Below are 24,321 nucleotides of genomic sequence, written 5' to 3'. Positions count from 1 at the left end.
AAAAGCCAAAAAAAACCAAAAAATCAAAACAAAAAAAAACAAAAACAAAAACAAAAACAAAGAGAAAAAAAAGAAAGAATGGAAATGATGGGGTTTGGCGTGGCATCTTCACTCATACATGCCATGATTTGTTTTAATGCTCCCCTTTCTCCTCCACTGGTTCCCTTCCTTCCCTCAGCTAGTCCCAGCTTCTGCTTTCTTCTTACTTGTCCCCCCTCACGCACTTTCACATCACTTCATTTCCCACCCTATTACGATCTCTATCTCCGCCTCTCCTGTTCCTCCTTCTGGTTTTACGCAAACAAACATATATCAATGCATATACATATATGTGCGCGCACACAAAAAAATTTTAAATCTCCCTTCGGTGTATGAGAAAAGACACATTACTTCTGAGCCTGGCTGATTCTGATTTAACGTAAGGATTTCCGATGACATCGATTTTCCTGCAAGCATCATGATTTCATTTTTCTTTACGGCTGCATAAAAAATTGTGGCTGTTAGCTGTTTCCTGACCTTTGTAGAGTATACCCACTTCTTCTCCACAGAGATGTTCTTAATCAGGCCTCCTGCTTGCAGCCCTCCCCTCTTGCCAATATTTAGTGCCCTGGAAATCTGTATGGCTCTGTGGGCCGATTATCTGCCTTCCAGCCGCTCCCCGGGAACTAGTGGCGCCTCAGCGCCCCCTGCCGGCAGAGTCTCAGAAGCCTCCTTCCAGGCTGCTTACGTTTATCTTGCTTCAACTGGGGCCGTGCGCCACAGTACTCTTCTGTGTTCTGTCCTTGCTCCGAGATCCAGAGTCAGGAAAATCAGAATCTTTAACTAGATGTCTTGGTTGAGGCCAGTAATCCCATTACTAAGGAGATGTAGGCAGGAGGAGGATGCGTTCAAGGCAAGTCTGGGCTACATAGCCAGGCCCGACCACAAACAAACAAAAACGTGGAGTCCCACATCATTTTTCTTTGGAGAGAGACCTAAAAAGAGATATCTGCTTTCCTTCTGGTCCTCTTCCCCTTTTATCTCCTTCAGGGCTCACTTGAGAGCGAGTGGCAAACAACAGGGATGTAGATGTTTAGAGCAGGTTCCAAACAGATGAAAAAGGCGAGAGAACAGTTGAGAGACAAATCTAGGATACTGTAACCTGAAGAATTCCTCAGAACGGCTACACTTGCGGTAAGGGAAGTAGCAGGAAAGGACTTAGAAGCCATAGAGTAGTTTTTGCACTGGAGAGCAAGCCCAGAGGCCAAGCACGCGCAGAATACTGGTACTCCCTCTCACCCCCTCAACCCCCAGCCGTCGGTTTATTTCTGAAATTTTATTTTTATTTCTACTTTTTAAAAAGGATGTTGGGGAAAGGGACACAGCCTCGTCTTATTCTTCAGAAATCTCATCATTTCCCTTTTTAAATAGGTCTTTCATTGGCCGGAGCGCTCCCATCCCCTAGGCTGACTGATCTACGTGCCCAAGGGATCGTCCTGTCTCCCCCTTCCTAGTGCTGGGTTCACAATATCACTATGCCTGCCATTTTTATGTGGGTTCTAGGGGGTTGAACTCAGGTCTTTGTACTTACTTGCAAGGCAGCTGAGCCATCTGCCCCAACCCTGAAAATTGTCCTTTAAGCCTCAATATGCTATTATTACTTTCACGGGTGTTTTTTGTTTGTTTGTTTCTCTGTTTGATTTTTTCCTATTTTGAGACAGCATCTTAAAGTGTCCAGGCTGTCCTTGGACCTGCTGTGTAACTGAAAATGATCTTGATTCCCTGAGTCTCCTGTCTCTCCTTCCAAGTACCAGCGTTACTGTTATGAGCCGTCATATCTGGCGCTACCTTTTTCTTAACTACAGATTTTTTTCTTTCATTTTCTGTGTTCCTGTGCCTACTTATCATCTTCTAGTTCCTTCCTTCTTTAAAAGGATCCTTTTCTATTTTCTTTCTTTTCTTCTTCTTCTTCTTCTTCTTCTTCTTCTTCTTCTTCTTCTTCTTCTTCTTCTTCTTCTCTCTCTCTCTCTCTCTCTCTCTCTCTCTCTCTCTCTCTCCCTCTTTCTCTCTCAGTTTTTCAAGACAGGGTTTCTCTGTGTAGCCGACTCACTCTGTACACCAGGCTGACCTCAAACTCACAGAGATCCTCCTGCCTCTGCCTCCCAAGCGCTGGGATTACGGTGTGTGCCACTGCGCCCGGCCCTTTTCTAAGCTCAGCAGGGGGACATACTCCTGTAATCACTTGAGGGATGGAAGCACGAGGATCAGGAGTTCAAATGCAGCCCTCAGCTAGAAAGCAAGATTGAGGGCTAGATAAAATATAATAAAAATAGCCCTCCCTTTGGAAAATCTCAAATTGTATTTAAATATTTTTGATTTTTTTCCTTCATGTGTTTACTACACATGTTTTCATTTACATTCTTTGTCTTCATTTTGTAATTCATCTTGGCTCATCTCTGAATTTTCACACCTTTGCCAGCACTTGTGAGACTAACACACTCTGGCTAAGGAGAAAGCCACGCACGTCTCTCTGAGTCTGTTTAAAGAACCTCCTCTTTATGGTCAGGGTGTGTCTCTGTTGGCAAAGTGCCTGGCTGGCATATATGAAGCCCTGGGTACAGTCCCCCGCATCACATAAGCTAGGTGTGAGTGCACAAACCTGTAATCCTAGCAACAAAGGGGGCATAGGAAGATCCAAAGTTCAAGGGCATCCCTGGGTTCTAAGGGAGTTTAAAGCTAACCAGGAATAGGTAAGGTATGGTCACTAAGGAAGTAAATAAATGACTCCCTCACTGGGTGGTCACTGTCCTGCAAATCACTGTGACCTTTAGGGGCACCTATGAGAGCAGCTTGTTTCTATCTAATTTTCCAACCACTTCCCACAAAACTTCATGATCAAAATGGTTTTTCATTGCTTCTTCTCTCTCCTGCATTGCTGGTCTTACAGCCTCAAAAATCAAAGCAAGCTGTCCAGCTTGCTCTTTACTACATTTAAAGACTGTTCGAGGGGTGGCAGGATGGCTCAGTGGGTTTGGGGCCCAACCTGATGATCTGAGTTCAATCCTCAGGACCCACGTGGTGAAAGGGTTAAACCAGTTTCTTCAAGTTGTCCTCTGACCTGTGCATGTGAATCATATCTCTGTCTCTGTCTCTGTCTCTGTCTCTGTCTCTGTCTCTCTCTCTCTCTCTCTCTCTCTCTGTCTCTGTCTCTCTCTCTCTCTCTCTCTCTCTCTCTCTCTCTCTCTCTCTCTCTCTCTCTCCAAACAAATACATTAGTAAATGCTTTAAAAAATTAAAGTCAAGTGGTGTGACCCTCCCTTGGCTCTCATGGGTCACACCACTCTGTCTTCATCTGTGTTTGTGTCACCTCAGAATTTTTGAGGAGCAAAGAGGAAATCACATAAGTGTCTCCGTTCTTACATGCAAGGGACAACTATTGTCTGAGCCGAAATTAACACTCCTTCAGGAGAAATATATATTTTTAGAGCACAGTGAAAGGCAAAAGGAGGACCAGAAATTTAAAATATGCCTTTTCTATAGAAATGGAGCTGGTAATGTCTGGACAGATGGGCGCTAAGGGCAGCCATGAGAAGAGAGCAATTCCAACCCACCAGCCGTGCTTGGGGTAGGCTCATAATCTGCAGCTTTTCACGCTGGGGATTTGAACAATGAACAGTTTTCACAGACTATTGTATTTTGGCGTCTCTAATTAAGAACTAATTAAATGCCTATTTTATTGCTTGTCTACTTTTCAAATGTTTCAGAACTTCCCCCAAACCCATGCTGCTACTTTTATTGAATCAGCCTGTCAACTCAGATATAAGCAAACACGTTCCTAGGATAGAAAGATGATTTTGAAATCCATCTTCCAAATCAGGGCGTATAACCGGAAGCATGGATATGTGGGTTATGTGGGAGCTGCAGGAGAGGGACCAAACATGTCAGCCTTCCCTTGTGTCACAACTACATCTGTAGCAACGATAAAGCATTTTATATTGTTAAACTTCCTTAACTGGGCTTTTTTTTCATGATGCTGAGGACAGAAGCCAGGGCCCTTCATCTGCTCGAAAGTTTCCCACCGCCGGATCACACCATCAGCTATTAGAATAAAACCAAAAGTAAGAGGGTGTGTGTGTGTGTGTGTGTGTGTGTGTGTGTGTGTGTGTGTGTGTCAGGGTGCCTGTGTGTCTGTGCTAATACTGCTAGGTAAGGTAAGTGAGAAATACAATAGCACTTTATGTATATAGTCATTTTTAATTTGTTTTATGCAGTTAGTTACATTCGGCCAGAATGCTCTACCACTGGGCTACATCTCTAGCTTACATTTCCCAAGCTGGCCTTGGGCTTGCAATCCTCTTGCCCCACAGCCTGGCTGGCATCGCAGCGCTTCAGCACCAGACTGGCTCAGGTAGGATTGTGGTTAATAATAAAGGCAGGGCATGCTGCTGCTGGGCTGGTGCGCCGACGCTAGCCCGTACCCGGCCCCATACCCTACACACCTGGATGAAACCCACAGCTTCCTCCCCGCAACCTCAAAACTTGACATGACTCCAAGATTTTCTTCCTCAAATGGTTCCCTCTATTTAAAACCCAAATCAACCTACGGTCCTCCCAGCTTGCCTTGCAACCAAGACGTTCCTCAAACTGCTCCTCCCTTGATGTGGATCACCTGGCCCCCACTTGCCACCAAGTTTTGAGCTGATGGCTAACCAAGGCTCAGAAATGTTCTCCCCCAAATGCTGGCTATGTAAATGAGCTGACTTAGGGGAAGTCCCTCAGCATCACTCTTCTGTCAATCAAGCTCTACACTGAGGAGCAGGGAGACAAAATGGCAGAGAAAGAGGCAAAGGCTGTCCTCACTGGGAGACGTTCTGACTGTGGCAGGACACTCGCAGAACCTCACAAGAATGTCTGCATCAGGCATCAGGGGACCCAGTGTGATTCCTCTTCATATAGGTGCTAACTAGATCTGATGCGGGAGCACATAGCCAGTTTCTGGTCCACCCAGGACACCTAAGACTGTATCTCAGACAAACAAAACAAAACAACTGAGGACCAACAGAATCAGAAAACGTGTTTAAGGTCTCATCTGGTTCTGTCTTTTTCTCATATACATTGCTATAAACATTTGGATATTCAAAATGACTTTTTTCTTTTGTTTTTTCGAGACAGGGTTTCTCTGTGTAGCCTTGGCTGTCCTCGACTCACTTTGTAGACCAGGCTGGCCTCGAACTCACAGTGATCTGCCTACCTCTGCCTCCTGAGTACTGGGATTAAAGGCATGTGCCATCATGCCCAGCGAAAATAACTTATAACACAAGACTTTTTTTTTCTTTTTTCATTTTGGTTTTTTTCAAGACAGGGTTTTTCCGTGCAGCCTTGGCTTTCCTGGATTCCCTTTATAGACCAGGCTGGCCTCGGACTCACAGTGATCTATCTGCCTGCCTCTGTTTCCTGAGTGCTGGGATTAAAAGTGTGTGCCATCATGCCTAGCTTGCTTTTTTTTTCTTTTAAAAATGATTTTAAGCTCTTTCTCTTCCTCTCTCTCTCCTCTCTTCCTCTGTCTCTGTTCCCCCTCTCTCTGGGATATCCCATCCCTTTTCTTCTCTCCCCATGCTCACTTAATTAAACTTCTCTATATCTGAAAAAAAGATTTTAAAAAGTTATTTCTTTTTTTGACATTATAAAATAATTACATTATTTACCCTTTCCCTTTATTCCTCTCTGTCCCCCACATATCTCTCCTTGTTATCTTTCAAATCTGTCACCTCCTTTTTAATGTTGATATATATATGTGTGTGTGTATGCAAGATATATATATATATGTATGTATATATATATATATATATATATATATATATACACACACACACACACACATCACACAAACACACAAATACACAAATACAACCCGCTTGGTCTTAATGATGTTGTTTGAATGTATGATGTATGTTTTTAGGGCTGACCTTTTGGTGTGCTCTTCCCTGGAAAAAATTAATTCTTGGCACTCATCTTCCCCCCCCCCCAGGACAGGGCTTCTCTGTGCAGCCTTGGCTGCCCTGGACTCACTTTGTAGAGCAGGCTGGCCTTGAACTCAGCATTCCTTAATTGCCTGCAATTCTTTGTGTGGCTTGACTCCTACCCACCCCGAGTCTACATTAGCATGTGCATGGCTGTCCTTGTTCAGCTCATGTTTAGGCAGCCATCTTGGTGAGATTTTTATGGGTGTAGTTTCCGACATCTCTAGGAGACACCATTTTATAGAAAGTCCCCTCTTCTCTGACTCTTACAGTCCCTCGGTCCTTCTGCTGCAGTGATGTCTGAGCCTTGCACACAGGGAGTGTGTTGTTGGTGTATCAGTTCAGATCCGGCACCATGGCTGTGACTTTCGGTGATGACCTTCGTCTGCTGAGATTTCATTCTTGTGATTTTTAGTTTTATGTATATATGCTTGTGCATTTAGAAGCCAGAGGCATTGGATCCCCTGAACCTGGAATTATAAGAGGTTATAGTGCTGGGAACACGGGTCTTAACTGCTCTTAGCTGCTAAGCTATGGCTTCAGCCCACATGCTTTTCCTTTGTAAGAGGCAGGGCCTTGCTATGTTTCCCAGGCTGATCTTGGATTCTAGATGGCCCTGCCTCAACCTTCTGAGTGGCTGGGATTAGAGGTGTGCACCTGCCTGCCTCCGGAGCTAACGGAGGATCTCCAGCACTGATCCTTGCATCAGCTCAACTTCAGGTAAGGGCAAGAGACTGACTTTGGGTCAGAAAGGATGAGAACTTAACGCTTGTTAGAGGCTTATGAATGCAGCTCGGTGGTAGAACTCTTGCCTTGTGTGTACAGGGCCCTGGATGTCACTCCCGGCATCCCACTTGTTCATTCAGACTCATGTCACGGTGGATGATTACTCATACCTGCATTTGGCATCAACTGTCTTCAGGCCCAACACCTCTTGGAGCCTGCAGAAGGGGAAGTGTATTCTCCCTGGACTTTCTCCCTAGCATTTATCACCATCTGACATCCTTCAAACACTTGCTGATTTTCTCTAAATGCTCCTCTTCCTCCTCCTCTTCCTCCTCCTCCTTCTCTTCCTCCTCCCCTCCTTGGAGCTCACCCACAGCAGAGACCTGGATGGCTGCCTTTGGTCAGGTCATTTCCCCATTGTCAAGGGGCACACTCGCATGGAGAAATGGGTCAGTAAATACTTACTGGATGAATTGAGGACATATGTGAGGCATGTGGTAAAGACTCAACAACTGAATTTTTTTTTCTCTCTGAACCGTGGCACTGCAACCACTCCGTAGCTCAGCCTGGCTCTCTCTGTCTCAGCTAAGGTCTTCTCCGGATTCTCCAGGGCTCTCAAAGGAAACATCTGGAGGGATGATCACTGGATGGGGTGGATGAGAATGGAGGTCTATCTGGGGCTAGGTTGTCTGCCTCTGCTAGTCCAGTGCTCAAGCGTGGACACAGTTCTGCAGCTGTGGTGACGCTCATCAGTAGGTGGCGCTCTTCTCCAGACTACAGCCCTTCACGGCCCAGGTTACCGGATTACTGGGAAGTCACCGGAGTGCGGTGCAGCCACGCCGGCTATTTTAGAGCCTGGGTTTCCCTTCGCATCCGCTTCTTTTTCTTGTTTTCTTACCTCTGTTAGCACTTGAACCAGTGATCTACTCCACTTAATTTCTGGAAGACGTGTTGACTCTTTTCCTAAAATGATCAGGCAATGGAAGGAAGACCACCATATTAACTTATGTGTTTGAAGTCTAATTTTGATTGTCTTTTGAAACTTCACTAACTCGATCATCCTCCAGAGTTTTACCATGGGGCAACATACAGTGTAGCAAAGAGAAGAGGAGATGGGGCGGGGTTAGGAGTGGGAGCCAGGTTGTGAAACATGGGTCTGTTGTTTGTTGGCAGAGCCATCCTCTCGACCTCTCCATGTCCTAATTCCTGTTCTGTAAAGTGGGAGTGGCAGGAAGGCTCCTCGCACGCTTGCTTCAAGGATTAGATACATTCTTATGTGTAAAGTTTCCTAGATGAATATGGGCCGTGCAATACGTTGTGGTGACCTGCCTAACTTTGTAACAGACATGTTAGCATAGATTTTTTTTTCCTAAAGAACTGTCTCTTTCTTTCAGAGTTATTTTTAGAGTTTAATTTATGTGTATGTGTGTCTGTCTGTATGACTCAGGTGTGTGGGTGCCACAGGGGGGCAGAAGAGGGTGTTGGAATTCCCAGAGCTAGACTTACAGGCCACTGTGAGTCTCCCGATGTGAATGCTGGACGCTAGGAACCAATTTCTTGTCACCTGGGAGAAGACCAGTAAGCACTCTTTTGTTGTTGTTGTTGTTTTGTTTGTTTGTTTGTTTGTTTTGTTTTTCAAGACAGGGTTTCTCTGTATAATAGCCCTGGCTGTCCTGGACTCACTTTGTAGACCACGCTGGCCTCGAACTCACAGAGATCCTCCTGCCTCTGCCTCTGGAATGCTGGCATTAAAGGTGTGCACTGCCAAGCCTACAAGCCCAGCTGCAGTAAACACTCTTACCCAGAGCTAGCTGCCCCTCCAACCTCCAGGTGTGTGTGTGTGTGTGTGTGTGTGTGTGTGTGTGTGTGTAAGACAGGATCATACTATACATCCCTGGCTGGCCTGGAACTCATTATGGGGAACAAGCTGACTTGAAAGTTACAGCTATCCACCTGCCTCTGCCTTCCAAGTGCTGGGAATAAAACTATGGCTACTCACGTTTCCTTGATGTACGCCTTTGCACAGTCAGGGAGTAGCCATCCACTACTCACATGCTGCTGATGAAGGAAGAAGGAAGGGAGGCTTAAATGGCTTCTTGAAGGACTGACAAAGCTCCAGTTCTGCGATCTTCTTGGGGAGGCTTGACAGTGATGGGTGCTCTCAAGGCAGACTGCCTCTGGCCACCCACTTCTCGCCTTCCCCAACTCCACTGCAAAGAGCACAGGGTCCTGTCTACTCCACAGCTGAACTGACTTGCGCCTTCTCTGGACACTGACTGTGTCTTCTGTGAGCCTGCCAATGAACTAAGTAACTAGTACTACGAGAGATTCCCAGGAGAAAGAGGCAGGATAGCGAATGACACTAAAACTGTGTTTCTTTCTCTGTCTCCGTCCCTGTCTCTGTCTCTGTCTCTGTCTCTGTCTCTGTCTCTGTCTCTCTGTCTGTCTGTCTGTCTCTCTCTCTCTGTCTGTCTGTCTGTCTCTGTGTCTCTATCTGTCTGTCTCTATCTGTCTCTGTCTGTCTGTCTGTCTGTCTGTATCTGTCTGTCTCTCTCTATCTGTCTCTGTCTGTCTGTCTGTCTGCTCTCTCTCTCTCTCTCTCTCTCTCTCTCTCTCTCTCTCTGTGTGTGTGTGTGTGTGTGTGTGTGTGTGTGTGTGTGTTTAAAGACAGGCTCTCACTATGTAGTCCTCAGTGGCCTATAACATGCTAGCCTCAAACTTGTGGTGATCCTCCTGCCTCAGTCTCCTAACTACTTGGGGTTATAGGCTGTGTATCATTATGCCCTCAACATTCTTTTGGCACAGCCAGATGTGGTGGACTAGCCAGATGTGGTGGACTACACTTGTTTCAGCAGAGAGGGAAAAGAGGCTGGGAGGATTTCAGGTTCTAGATCACAAAAGACTAACTCATACAAAACACACTTTTAATCCCAGAACTCTAGAGGTAGAGGCAGGAGGATCTCTGTGAGTTGGAGGCCATCCTGGCCCACAGAGTAAACTTAGGACAGCCAGGGCTACACAGAGAAACCCTGTCTTGAAAAACCAAAAGAAGAGGAAGAAATTATAATAAGGGTTAGGAATGTAGTTCAGTGGTCAAATAAATACGTGGGTTCCATTCCTTTGCTTAGGATCTGTCCATTTAACAAGGAGGTTGTTTGCTGGCCCAGACCCTAGAGTCAGGCAGTGCGGTTCTCAACACTGTTTTGGTTTGGTTTGGTTTTTTTGAGACAGGGTTTCTCTGTAGCCTTAGCAGTCCTGGATTTGTTTTGTAGACCAGAATAGCCTTGAACTCACAGAGATACTCCAGCCTCTGCCTCCCCTAGTGCTGGGATTACAGGCGTGCAGCACCTTGTCTGGCTGTTCTCCACATTTTCAGTGAGACAAGTGTGCACATGCATGTGTGCACAAGCATGCGCGCGCGCACATACACACACACACACACACACACACACACACACACACACGAGAGAGAGAGAGAGAGAGAGAGAGAGAGAGACAGAGACAGAGACAGAGACAGAGACAGAGACAGAGACAGAGAGAGACAGAGAGAGCGCGCCTAAAGATCTGCTTGTATTTTTAGCAGAGTGGTAATAGCTGTGTTTGTTTTTCTATTTTTAATTGTTATATTTTTATAATCGGGATTTGGCCCAAGCCTAAGGTGTACGTGGAAACCCCATGTGTGTTAGGGACTTGTGTAACTACAGCAAACACCCTAGCCACACTGTGGTGCTGCTCCTGACCCCCAGGTGTCTGCTGAGTCATATCCAGACTGCCTTCCCTCTGGGGGATGGGGGAGGCTGCACTTTAACAAAACCATGGCCTGCTTTGGTAAAGCCTGCCCATTCCAGGCGCTCCAGAGAAGGTTCGGCTCTTCTTGACTCAGCAGGACAGGAAGGTCACAAACTACAGAGTGTATTACCCCTCAGTTATCTAAGGTCTAGAAGAAGGAAGCTACAGAACAGGATCCACGCAGAGAGCTGTGTCGCATGTACGGAGGGCCATTGGAGCACATGGTGATCATTTGCCTCGCTGGCGGACATGCCTGGGAGTGGGCTCCACACTCTTGACCATCCTCTTCCTGCCCTTGAGTCATCTTTGATAGAGTCACCTGTACTGTGCCTTGTTTGCCTCAAGATGCGGGCAACAGCACTGCCCAACTCAAGGCGCTGGCCCAGCAAACGGCCCCCTTGTTGAACGGACAAGATCAGAAGCAAAGCCTTTTAAATGTGCTTCTGTACTTAAGTGTTCCATAAAACATCGCCTTTCAGCCGGGCGGTGGTGGCACACGCCTTTAATCCCAACACTTGGGAGGCAGAGGCAGGCTGGTCTCTGTGACTTCAAGGCCAGCCGGGTCTGCAAAGCGAGTCCAGGACAGCCAAGGCTACACAGAGAAACCCTGTCCTGAAAAACCAAACCAAACCAACCCAAAAAACATCGCCTTTCAACCCTCCACATGCTAGCTCTGGCTGTCAGAATGGGGCAGGGTTAATAACTGGAGACTGAGATGCTGGGGACAAAGCATTAAACAGACATCTTTATGAAACTGGCTTTTTGTTGTCGCCTCTCTTGAAGCAGTGCCGACTCAAGGAGGACAGAAACCACCTTTGTCAGGTTAGAGGAGCAGGTTAGAGACAGGTCCTCATGCACGTGCTTTTACGACTCCCCTGGCCCCCACCCCACAGCGTTCCCTAATTCTCAGCCTTCTTTCCACCCTCCCCACCCTCCCCTGCTCTCTGATTGCAAACCTTTAAGATAACATACCACAAAATCACAGAGATGAAAACGGGTGATAGGACTGAGCTGTAAACCTAGTGCATTAGACTGAACCCTGAGTGGCGGCTCTGGAGTGTCACTGAGTGGAGAATCTGAGGGGAGGCGGGCGGGGGAGGGGGGGGAAGGTCATGCATAACCTTTATCAGGGTGTGACGTTTTTAACAGATAACTAAGAATTAGATGGGGCAAAATTGAGAGTTGAGGTGTTTTGTTAGGAGGGTGGGGTGGGGTGGGGTGACGTCCTTCCTGCTCCCCAGTGAGTGGCCTCCTCCCGCCCCAGCAAGAGATCTTATCAGGATTGCTGCAGAGACTCCATAGAAATGGAATCTTCCTGAGCTTTTATCTTGGTCTTTCCATTCCTTTAAAAAAAAGCAGACCAAGTTGCTTTCAAGTTACAACAATACAGATAATCCTATCAGAACAAAGCTGTAATTCTCCCCGCCGTGCTGTCCCCAGAGGAGGGCTCCCCTGAGCAAAACCAACTAATGTGTCCAAGGCTTTGCTCCACTTCGTGATTCTACCTTGGAGCCCTCTCTGCCATTTGGGGTGGTGGTAAGTTGACTATGATCATGACTTTTCTCCCAGTTTCTGCCTTTCTCTCCCTGTCTGCCCTTCTAGACAACATCCCCTTTAAAGCCAGGCCTGTGGTTTCTCAGCATGAGAGAACCATTGTCTCTCCATGGCTCAATACTGTCTGAGTGAGCTAGCAAGCGAGCAGGTGAGCTATGGTGGCATGGCACTGGGGAGGCTGAGGCAGGAGGATCACTGAGAGTTTGAAGCCAATCTAAGCTCTATCCCGTCTCTCTCCCGCTCCCTCCCTCACTGCTCCTCCACCCCCAACCCACACTCTTCTGCTGTTAGAAACAAGGCAATTTCCTCCCATAGATGGAGTGAGTTCGGTTGGTAGGAATCTTGGGGCTGCCTCCCGGTAGAGGGCTGAGGCCTTCCAAGACAGAGCCGTCCTTGAGGTCAGCTAGTTCCTCCATTCTGGTCACTCTCAGACCATCTTTCCTTTCTTTGCTCCTAGGCAAAGGGTCAGCACACACCCTCATTTTCCACCCCAGAGACCTTGGGTAACAAGTGCCTTCTCCATCTTTTCAGAACGAATGGGGAAAGTACAGTCACTTTCAGCCCTGCTGGAGATGGGGTAGTTGAGTTAACTTGGTGTGTTTTTAGGAAGAGGGCACAGAGATCATCAGGATGCGGAGGGTAGGGTGGCTCCGTGTTACAGCTTGGCTGGCCAGCGGCCTCCATTCCCAGGTACGCCTGCCACCCGTTCCATCATTTCCATCTTAACGCTGAATCCTCTTCTAGCTGTTGCAAAGCATTTGCTTTAAGAGTGCCCCAAGGTGGAGAAACAGTGGCTGCATGGCATGATCATCCCTTTTCTCAGCATCCTTGGTTCAGATGAGGTCAGGCAGCTCAGGGAGGGCCCTGCTCCAAAATAAATCCCACACAAACACCTGAGTGGTTGGTGTCCGACTCACTCCCTTTCTTAACTGACAAATATTTAGTTAATACACCCCAGACGCCCCTTCCTTCACACAGAAATAGTACCTGGTCTCAGGGTGAGCAAGATGATTATTATGGTGCACACCTGTAAGCTCAGCACCTGGGAGGCAGAGGCAGGAGGCTCACAATAAATGTGAGGTCAGCTTGGTCTACATAATGAGTTCTGGGCCAGCCAGGTCTACACATGGGGACCCTGCCTTAAAATAGATGGGGTGAGGGGAGAGGAAGAGGGAGAGGGAGAGAGAGAGAGAGATAAGATAGATGATAGTTAGATAGATAGATGATAGGTAGATAGATAATCTGCCATCACAGTCATTTAAAATCTTATTTTGAAGGAGATGATGATAATCTCACAGGCAGCCTTCTAAAACCGAGCTGATGGCCTGAGACCAGGCACTTAACCTATTACGATCTGTTACTCCGGAGTCTAATGGCAGCTCTTTTGGATGAGGGTGGAGATGTACGGAGGCACTAGGGCATACCCTTGGCACTCCTGGTAACAGGGTACCCTAGTTAACAAAGCATAGACGATGCTGACGAAAGGTACTAAGAGATGACCCCTGATAGGCGTCTTCAAGGGTCAGTAAATCACCAAATAGAAATAAATAAAGTGGAGTGAACATTAGGCAAAGAAACAGTATACGTAAACTGATGAGAAATAGCTTGACCCGTTCTTAGAAATGGAGGGGTCCTGTCTTGCACTGCCCAGCCACCTACGGTCCCTTTCTCTGTGTGGTTTGGGAAGGGCTCCTGCAGCGCCTTTGCTTAGTGGACGTTCCAAGGCAGGTTCCACCTCAAGTTGCATGGCCCCTATCTGCTCCTGGCCCCTATCTGCTCCTCCCCCATTTGCCTGCTTTCTGTTAAAAAACAAACAAACAAACCAAAAGCCATTTATTTTATTGGTCCTTTATAATATAAACTATGGTGTAGTAAAAATAAAATTTGATTAGTCTCATTAGGCATCATTCTCTCTCTCTCTCACATCTACCATGTGGGCAAAACCAGGTCTCAGGGGAGAGGAGCTCTGCTTTCTTTCTTTCTTTCTTTTTTTTTTTCCAAGACAGGGTTTCCCTGTGTAGCCTTGTCTGTCCTGGACTCGCTTTGTAGACCAGGCTGGCCTTGAACTCACATCGATCCGCCTGCCTCTGCCTCCCGAGTGCTGGGATTAAAGGCATGCGCCACCACGCCCAGCTTGAGCTCTACTTTCTTCGTGGGCCTTTTCTGTGTGTCACAGAGCGCCTGCCATTCCTTTCCTTTCATACAGTTTTGTGTTGTGCCTACAAAGCACCCAGGCATAGTATTTGACTTTGAAGAAGAGGAGGGTCTTGACTCTTGGGGAGTCCAGTTATGTTGTCCAGAGATGCTGGGACACTGCAAAGTCCCCTGGAGTTCAGTCTCTCTCTTGTCCCCTTCTCTTCCATTCTCTCTTTGTCCTTTTTGTTTGTTTGTTTGATTTGTTTTGTTTTTTTCAAGTCAGGGTTTCTTTATGTAGCACTGGCTGTCCTGGACTCGCTTTGTAGACCAGACCAGGCTGGCCTCGAACTCACAGAGATCCGCCTGCTTCTGCCTCCCCAGTGCTGGGATTAAAGGTGTGTGCCACCACAGCCTCTCCTCTGACAGGGTTCTCTTGTAGCCCAGGCTGACCTCCAAGTAGCTGAGACTGACCTGGGCTCCTGATTCTCATGTGTCCCAGGTGCTGGGATTAAAGGCATACACAACCCTGTCTGGCTTCTGCCTCTCCCTTGAAGGCCCTTTTGAGATACCCACCCTGGAGTTTCTGTAATTCCATAATCCCTGGTCTTTCTCTGACTGCTTCATAAAGACTTTCAAAATGGAGCTAAGCCCACTTCTGGCAAGCCTCTCTTCCTTTGTGAGCCTAACCTTAGTGTGCTGGGAGAGGTGACTTTAAGAGTCCTGTGACTGTTGATGCCTGGGGGGTAGCAGATGTTGAAAGGGCAGGTGGGGGTTCAGGAATGGAGGCGCCCAGAGACACGTAGCATCTTTCACAATCTGGCCTGGGGCAGATCCTGTGATTGGGTGTCTCAGCCAAGAATGTCCCCAGAATTCCAAGTCACTTTTAGACACCATTTCCTGGTCCCGTGTTCAGCAGCGCAGATAAAGTGGGTTTTAAAGCAGAAGGAGAGCAGGCTCGCTGAGCCGCCTGCTGCGGGCGGGGGACAGGGGGAGAGCATGGTGGATCTTCTCCTGTCTCTTCGGTTTAGTTTTTCTTGAATATGTGGCTGGGAGTGGTGGCTCACGCCTTCAATTCCAGCACATGGGAGGTAGAGGCAGGCGGAACTCTTTAAGAGAGGGAGTTCCTGCTCTACCTAGGGAGTTCCAGGACAGACTAGACTAAAAAGAGAAGACCCTGTATTAAAAACAAAAACAAAAACAAAAACAAAACTTCACTAAGTTCCTTCCTTCTTGTGTTCCAAACAAAGCTCAAACAAAATGGGACAAGTTTTCATAGAAATCTTCAACACCTTTGTTTTTATCTTTCCCCAACATTTTGTAACAGGAAAAAGAATGGTTTATGTGTCTTCCCCTGTGACCACATAAAAGAGGCCATTATGTTTATTGCAGTAATATTTTTTTCTAACCTTTTTTTTTTTTTGAGATAGAGTCTTGCTGTATATTGTAGGCAAGCTTGGACTTACTAAGTAGCCCAGGTTGTGTCTGCAAACCTGCCGCTTCCGTCTTTCCAAAGATGGAATTACAGCCAGGTGGTGGTAGTGCACGCCTTTAATCCCAGCACTCGGGAGGCAGAGGCAGGCGGATTGCTGTGAGTTCGAGGCCAACCTGGTCTATAAAGTGAGTCCAGGACAGCCAAGGCTACACAGAGAAACCCTGTCTCGAAAAACAAACAAACAAACAAACACACAAAGAAAGGAATTTCAGAACTGAACCACTGCATCTAGCCAATACTCTTTAATTTATCAACTTTATAAGGGGCACCTCATATCCCCATTTTGTTTTGTTTTGTTTACTTTGAGACTGGGTTTCTCTGTGTAGCCATGGCTGTCCTGGGCCCATTTTGTAGACCAGGCTGGCCTCGAAGTCACAGAGATTCACCAGCTTCTGCCTTCTGAGTGGAGTGCTGGCATTAAAGGCATACGCCACTCTGTCCAGCTTGCTCTTGTTTTCAAGAAAGGGTTTCTCTGTGTAGTTCTGGCTGTTCTGGAATTCGCTCTGTAGACCCGGCTGGCCTCGAACTCACAGAGATTGCCCTGCCTCTGCCTGCTGAGTGCTGGCGGTCAAAGATGTGTGCCACCACAGCCTGGTCTCATTTTATGGAAGAAAACAACACAGTGACTACAGGAATAATCTCAGAAGGTCATGCTGGTAGCAAGTATTGTGGGCATCCCACAGCCCCAGTTTAGCCAGCCACAGATGGAAAGTGGTGGTTGAAAAATGGCTTCTTTTTCTTTTAAAATTTATTTATTATTATGTATATATTGCTCTGCCCGCATGCCAGAAGAGGGCATCAGATCACATTATAGATGTTTGTGAGCAACCATGTGGTTGCTGGGAATTGAACTCAGGACCTCTTGAGGCACAGTCAGTGCTCTTAACCTCTGAGCCATCTCTCCAGCCCCAGGAAAATGGCTTCTAGAGTAAGCACATACAAACATTTTGCTTGTTATGACCCCCCTCTGCAGTACAGGGTAACATGTACCCTGTAACATGAAGCACTTATATTCTGTTAGGCAAACATGAGCCTGAGGTCCCAGCACTTGAGGGGGCGGGTGCTGAGGAAGGAGGACCCAGGGTTTAAATCTAGCCTGAGCTATATTAGAGAGACCCTGCCTCTAAAAGAAATACTAAACGTGGTAGGTGTGACTTAGTTGGTAGAATGTTTACCTAAAGCATGAAGCCTTGACTTCTTTCCGCAGTGCTCCATAAACCTGGCACTGTAGTGCTCACTGAGACCAAGACCCTCAGCACTTGGGAGGGCAAAGGCAAGAGGTCATCTTCAGCCTCAGAGTGAGCCTGCCTAGATCATATGGGATCCAGTCCCCAAACATGAAATAAATAGCCTGGCTCTCTGTGATGTAGAGGCCAGCTTGGTCTGCATAGCTAGTTCTAGGCCAGCTAGGGCTACATAGTGAGATCTTATAAGGGGGCGGTGGGGGTGGGGTCGGGAGAGAAAAGAAAGAAAAGGTGGCTCACGTCTTTAGTCTCACCACTTGGGAGGCAGAGGCAGGTGAATCTCTGTGAGTTCAAGGGCAGCCTGGTCTACAAAGTGAGCCCAGGATAACTACGGATACACAGAGAAACAAACCAAACCAAACCAAACCAAACAAACAAAAAAAAAAAAAAGGAAAAATTGGCCAGTCCTTTTTTCTTTCTTTCTTTCTTTCTTTCTTTCTTTCTTTCTTTCTTCTTCTTCTTCTTCTTCTTCTTCTTCTTCTTCTTCTTCTTCTTCTTCTTCTTCTTCTTCTTCTTTTCCTCCTCCTCTTCCTCCTCCTCCTCTTCTTCCTCCTTCTTTTTGAGACAGGACTTCTCTGTCATCTTGGTTGTCCTAGACTCACTTTGTAGACCAGGCTGGCTTGGAACTCACAGCAATCTGTCTTCCTCTGCCTCCGAGTGCTGGGATTAAAGGCATGTGCCACCACGCCTGACTGGCCAGCATTTCTAATTGGCATGAGGGAATAGTCCCGTTCTTTGCAGCTGTGGCAGAGAATCCTCCCATTCTGTGGTGCAAGTGCCCAACAGACTTCAAATTGTGCAGAAACCAAACTCAAGCCTCAGCTCCGCCCATCATCGGCTGTGTTATCCTAAGCACTTACCATTCCCGAGTTTCCATTTCGTCTTGTCAGCTACAAAAGTGGGACTAATTCTGAGGTTATGGGGCTGTCGGCTCTCTCACACGAGACCCCAAATGTCTGGGGCCTGGTGCGGCTCAGTAAATAGCCCGCTTGGATCCAGGAGCAGGATGACCATTGGGCAGGTGTGGCAGCTGAGAGCCACAGCTTCACTCATCCTTTCCTCAACCGCTTGCTGACCCACAGCTTGTCCCAGGTGTGGGGTTTGGGCCTCCGTGCTGACCAAGCCAGGCCCTGCTCTCCCGGAGCTGTGTGCTAGCATGGGAAGACATGGGACACACAAAACAAATAAGGGAACCATGTGTGAGTCCAGGATATGTATCCTGGAGAAGAAAATGTATGTATCTGCCAGGCCACGAGTGTAACTGCTGACCCTAATCTAATCTGCAACATCAGCAGCCGACTTTGGTAGGAGATTGGGCTAGAAATTGATGCTGGCTTCAGCTTGCCTGTTTCCTTTTACTCCATTAGTTGGCTTCCCTACTTTACACACTTACCGGCTTTTGTTTAGAAGACTGGCCTTGAACTCCCAGCATCAAATGATCCTTCTGTTTCAGCCTCCCAAGTAACTAGGGCTATAGCTACATGGTATAGTGCAAATATTTAGTGTACATATTGTGTTTTCCTGATCATAGCAGTGCGGAGCTCTAAGCAACCCCCCCCCACTCCCACACAACTGATCCTTAAGAATGTCTCAAAGAATCTGGGGGTGGGGTAGTGCACACCATCACCCCAACACTCGGGAGGTGGAAGTAAGAGCACTGGAAGTTCCGAGTCATCCTTAGCTACACAGTGAGCTCAAGACCAGCCCAGGACACATGAGATCCTGCCATAAACAAACAAGCAAAATTCCTCCTGAAAAGACAGGTACTGGGAAATGATCCTAGTATTTGGAAGGCTGAGGCCAGAGGGTTGCAAGTTCCAGGCCAGCCTGGGCTATCAAGTGTGTCGGGCTAGCTCTGAAAAATACAGCAAGACGCTGTTTGTCTGTTTGTTTGCTATTGGCTGCCTCTGTAAATGCTAGCTGGTGGCCTCCAGGTAGATGCTTTTCTTTTCCATTGTCATGTTTACATTAGGGTTAGTACTCATTAGCAGTAGGAATGATACCTACATGATTTAAAACATAAGGTAGAACGTGAGGCATGGTGGCACATACCCATCTTCCTAGTGCTCAGTCGTCTGCTGCAGGAAGAATACACTGTCAAGGCCAATCTGAGCTACATAATGAGACTGTGTCTCAAAAATACAGTAAAATACACCACAGAAACTTTTGGTTAGAAGAGGCCTTTACAATTATGTTTCATGGGCCGTCAATATCAGTGGACACAGTTGCTGCTGTAAAAATACAAGGACCAAGCTGGGCATGGTGGTGCACGCCTTTAATCCCAGCACTCAGGAGGCAGAGGCAGGCAGGTCGTTGTGAGTTCGAGGCCAGCCTGGTCTACAAAGTGAGTCCAGGACAGCCAAGGCTACACAGAGAGACCCTGTTTCAAAATACAAAAACAAACAACAATAAAAAGGACTAGAGTTCAAATCCCCAGCACTCTGTAGTCCTGGTACTCAGGAGGTACAAACAGGATCCCCCGTGACTAACTGGACAGCTAGATTAGCAGGAATTGGTGAGTTCTGAGTTCAGCAACAAATCCTGCCTTAAAAATAGAGAGAAGAGCCATTAAGGAAGAGCCTGCACGTTTCTAGGCCTCTGAGTTCTCATGTGTATGCAGGCACACACACACACACACACACACACACACACACACACACACACGAATGCACATCTACCCACATATGTGTACCCACACACATACACACAAGCAAAAGAGGAGGAAAAAAGCTGGAAAGAGCAACTGTCCTTGAGAGGTGCCCAGCGTGAAGTAATTTACTTCAGATGAGGCCTGGGTTGATGTTCAGAAAGGAAGTGTAGTTATATCAGTAGCTTTTCTTGAGAGGAGTCTGAAAACAGAGGCTTTCTTTTCCTATGATGCTACCAAAAAGGCTTCCAGAGAGACTTGGGTTTAGTGTTTTCTGTAACATTCCCCAGGGCAGACAGAGCTGGGGTAGCCTAAGGCATGGCCAACCCCACAGTACTGATATCTGTTCTAATTGCCTTTTTGTGGGTGACTGAAAGGTTTTAAACAGAAATATAACACTCTGTAGGGAAATACTGGCCTCTGCTCAAGCCTGGCAGATTTCTACGTTTGCTTCAGATTTTTGTTTTTGTTTTTGTTTGTTTTTTCGAGACAGAGTCTCTCTGTGTTAACCTTGGCTGTCCTGGACTCACTTTGTAGACCAGGCTGGCCTCGAACTCACAGCCGTCCGCCTGCCTCTGCCTCCTGAGTGCTGGGATTAAAGGCGTGAGCCACCACACCTGACTTGCTTCCGATTTTTATTTAAGACAGCACTGAAGGATTTAGGAACCCTTGATATCCCCTTTGGATTATTTTTTTTTTCAGTCTCATTTTTCTCACTTCCGAATGAATTATCACCCTGAAGTTGTATACTTTCTTTCAATGTACATAACTTTTATTTGCATGTACTATTCTAAACTTAAAAAAAAATGCAGAGTCAGTGAGATGGCCCAGCAGGTAAAGGCACTTGCTACCAAGCCTGAGTCCACTCTCCAGGACCAACATGGTGAAGAAAAGCATCGACTCCTATAAATTGCCTTCTGACCTCTTTCTGATGATGTGGACTCAGAGGGCCTTGTTTCCTTGGTGTCCTCCATGCCCTCTCGCTCTTACACTCTTTCCACCTCCTCTTCCACAGGGTTCTCTGAGCCCTGAGGGGGAGGGATTTGATGGAGACATCCTGTTTAACGGCTGAGCGGTCCAAGGTCTTTCACTCTCAGCATAGTGCCTGGCTGTTGGTCTGTAGAGGTATTTATTCCCACCTTCTGTAGAAGGAAGCTTCTCTGATGATGGCTGAGCAAGGCACTGGTCTCTGAGTATAGCAGGATGTCATAGGAGTCATTTATTGTCACATTTTTTTTTTGTTGTTGTTTGTTTGTTTGTATTTAGAACAGTAGTCTTAGGTTTACCCTAGTTCTCTGGGCTATCTAGTCTCAAAGTCTTGGCCAACCAAGCAGTGTTGGGTATGGGCTCCATCTCATGGGGGGCGGAGCTTAAGTCAAATAACGTATTGATTGGGTACTCCCACAAGATTGGCTACTGCCACCATTGCTCTAGAATATCTTGCAGCCAGAATGCTGATTGATGAAAATGGAACCAGATAATGGCAACAAAGCTATATTATATAAATGCAGGTTTATTGGAGCAGCAAGGGAGGGAGAGGGGGAGTGTGCGCTGGAGGAGGGGGTAAGGGAAAGAAAGAGAGCAGGGAGGTGGGAAAAGGGGCAAGGGGCAGTGGAACCAAAATGTCTGGATTAAATAGGGTATAGTCTCTGGGAGAGGGGAAACCCCAGCCAAGCCCCGCAGCAGGACCTAACAGACACCATTGTTGATCCAAGGGTTTGCGGCTGGGTTGGAGTTTGTTTTTCCTGTGGTAGCGTTCAGAGTACTTTCCTCTACTACAGACACTAGACTATAGAGGTAAAGACTCTACGTAGGCACCAGCTCAACTTCTCAACTTCTCCATGTTCAACGAGTTGTGTAGGTGTTGTCTTCAGCAATGGGGCCCTGCTGTCAGTTTGTGGAGCGCAACCTATAGTCTTAGCCAAAGTCTGGGTGGGCTGTTTGAGGATTCTCATGGGATCCCTTTGGCCTACAACTCTACTAGATGTAACACAATCCTGAGACTGGAAGCTCCTTTTGGTGATAAGAGATGGTTGGTTGGGGCTCTGTCACTCCCCATTACTTGGCACTTTTAGTTAGGCTGACTTTATATGTGTATACGTTTTGGGAAACGTTTGCCGTGTTGGTTCCATACTACTTATCAAATGGCAGGGGTTGTCATCCTCAATTTAGGGAGCAAGACTGTTGAGGGGAGTCATTGCCATTATAAGGACATTCATTATATGGACCATGTAAGAGAGCAAGGCTATTGAGGAGGGGTGGAGCACAACACAGGCACACAGACACACAGACACCACGGGTGGGGGGGATGGCTGCTGTCCAAGGACTTATTTTCATTAGCAGATATTTATTGAAGTTCTAAAAATGTTTTTGTAAGGAACGCTTTCACATACACCACCACTTCCTTCATTAGTCCTGTATCCCTCCTTCTAACAGCTCTTGTTTTCCTTCGCATGTTTAATAATATGTTGATGGAGTTTCGTCCAACGCTGTTGTGTGATGGTAAAGAGAAGAGAACACTTATTTGAAGCCAGAGATCTTGGTTTCAAGGGTGTCTTTGTCACTTTTCAGCTCCGTGACTATCGGCAAATTATTTAACCTCTCTGAACCTCTTTCTTAATCTGTTTTTTGTTTGTTTGGTTGGTTGGTTTTTCGAGACAGGGTCTCTCTGTGTTAGCCTTGGCTGTCCTGGACTCACTTTGTAGACCAGGCTGGCCTCGAACTCACAACGATCCGCCTGCCTCCCCAGTGTTGGGATTAAAGGCATGTGCCACCAAACCCGGCCCCCTTCTTTCTTAGTCTGTAAAGGGCGAGTAATAACAGTGCCCACAGTGTCTAGTTAGCTGGGATTCAAACAAGACAACAAAAGGCTTTGAAAATTCGAATCTTTTTGAGAGCATTAGAAGAAAGAACTTGGAATCAGAGTCAAAAGATCTCCTGGCCTCTCTCAATATGCGGCAGAGAAGGCGATATGGCAGACATGGGGTGAAGAAGGGACTGGCCCTCGGACAGCCCGAGCCTCCTGCGCTCGCTGTCTTTCTTCAGCAAAATCACAAGTTCTTACAAGTGCTGGCATTTCTTGAATAATCAAATCAAAGTCATCAGATCAGATTTCAGAGACATCTACAGAGAACTTGACTGGCAGAAAGAGCGTTCTCAGGGATGAATTTCCTGTTCATTTACAGGTCAGCCAACTTTCACTGGCTGTCCACACTGGCATTGTTTTGTTTCTGTTGATTGGTTTGTTTGGATTTTTGTTGTTGTTGTTCATTCTTTTTGTTTGTTTGTTTGTTTTTGGTTTTTCAAGACAGGGTTTCTCTGTGTAGCCTTGACTGTCCTGGACTCCCTTTGTAGGCCAGGCTGGTCTTGAACTCGGCTTCCCAAGGGCTGGGATTAAAGGCATGCGCCACCACTGCCCGGTGACCTTGAACTTCTTGTTTCTCCTTGCAGCAAACTAGGACCGCACGTGTAGGCCATGAGATGAGTTTATGCTGCTGAGTACAACTCAAACTTTTATGCAGGCCAGGCAAGTACTCCACCAGCACAGACGTATCCCCAGCCTTGACCACGGTTTTGAATGCTGAGACACAGAAAGAAGAGAGCTGGGTGCCTGTAACCCAAGAATTCAAGAAGTTGACGCGGGAGGATCAGAAGTTCAGTGTCATTCTTACCTACACATGGAGTCTGAGGCCAGCCTGAGATATTGAGACGGTGTCAAAAATAAAACTAATTAAATAAATAAACCAAAAAAAATGACAAGACTGTGTGATAGAATGTGATGAAATGTGCACAGAGTACAGTGAACACACACACACACACATACACACACACACACACACTCACACACACACACACACACACACACACACACACTCAACTCAGTTTGGGAAAGGAGGCTCTTAGGCAGGAAGAGCATTGCCATCAGGAGGAAACATGGAAGGGTATAATTTATCAATAGTTAACTCATGCACTTAGTTCTCCTTGAGTCTGCATAACATTAAACCACCAGAAAGCACCTTAAAATATTAAAAAATTCTATTTATTAAAATGTGTATAGAAGCTGGGCAGTGGTGGTGCACACCTTTAATCCCAGCACTTGGGAGGCAGAGGCAGGAGGATTTCTGTGAGTCTACAAAGTGAGTGCAGGACAGTTAAGGCTACATAGAGAAGCCTTGTCCCGAAAAACAAAATAAAACAAAAAAATGTGTATAGAGAGATGTTGCCTCAAAAACACAAGCAAATAAACAAATGTTCCCTTTAAAAAAAAAAGAGATAGAAAATAAGGGTGGAAAAATCAGATAAATCCCATCTTTCAGGTGAGCAAAGTCTGGTGTCTTGCAGTCTAAGGTGTGAGTTTCTTGGCCTAGACGAAGTCGCTTTTCTACATGGGTGAACCACTTTATTTTCTTTCTTTCTTTCTTTCTTTCTTTTTTTTTTTTTTTTTTTTTTTTTTTGGTTTTTTGAGACAGGGTTTCTCTGTGTAGCCTTGGCTGTCCTGGACTCCCTTTGTAGACCAGGCTGGCCTCGAACTCACAGTGATCCACCTGCCTCTGCCTTCCGAGTGTGCCACCACGCCTGGCTTCTATTGTGTTATTGTGGACATGCTAAGTGCTTGGAATCCTGTGCCACTATGATGTGAACAGGAAAGAACCGGAGTCATATTCTGGGACCGTAAGGCCTAGTATTTCCAGGCTTGCTACAATTTCATACACACTGTGTACATATACACATGCA

The 24,321-nt window shown here is 46.6% G+C and overlaps 1 long non-coding RNA gene across 1 annotated transcript; it reads left to right on the top strand.

The window, feature by feature from the left end:
• Positions 1–11,780: 11,780 nt before the first annotated feature.
• Positions 11,781–23,340, top strand: LOC311592114. The gene is made up of 2 exons (XR_014777295.1): positions 11,781–12,050; positions 23,038–23,340. It is a non-coding gene; the product is annotated as an uncharacterized lncRNA (long non-coding RNA).
• The last annotated feature ends 981 nt before the right edge of the window (positions 23,341–24,321 follow it).

Source organism: Acomys minous (genome assembly GCF_964271855.1).
Source record: "Acomys minous genome assembly, chromosome: 1".
Taxonomy (NCBI): Eukaryota; Metazoa; Chordata; class Mammalia; order Rodentia; family Muridae; genus Acomys; species Acomys minous.
This window is presented reverse-complemented; position numbering and strand designations above follow the sequence as displayed.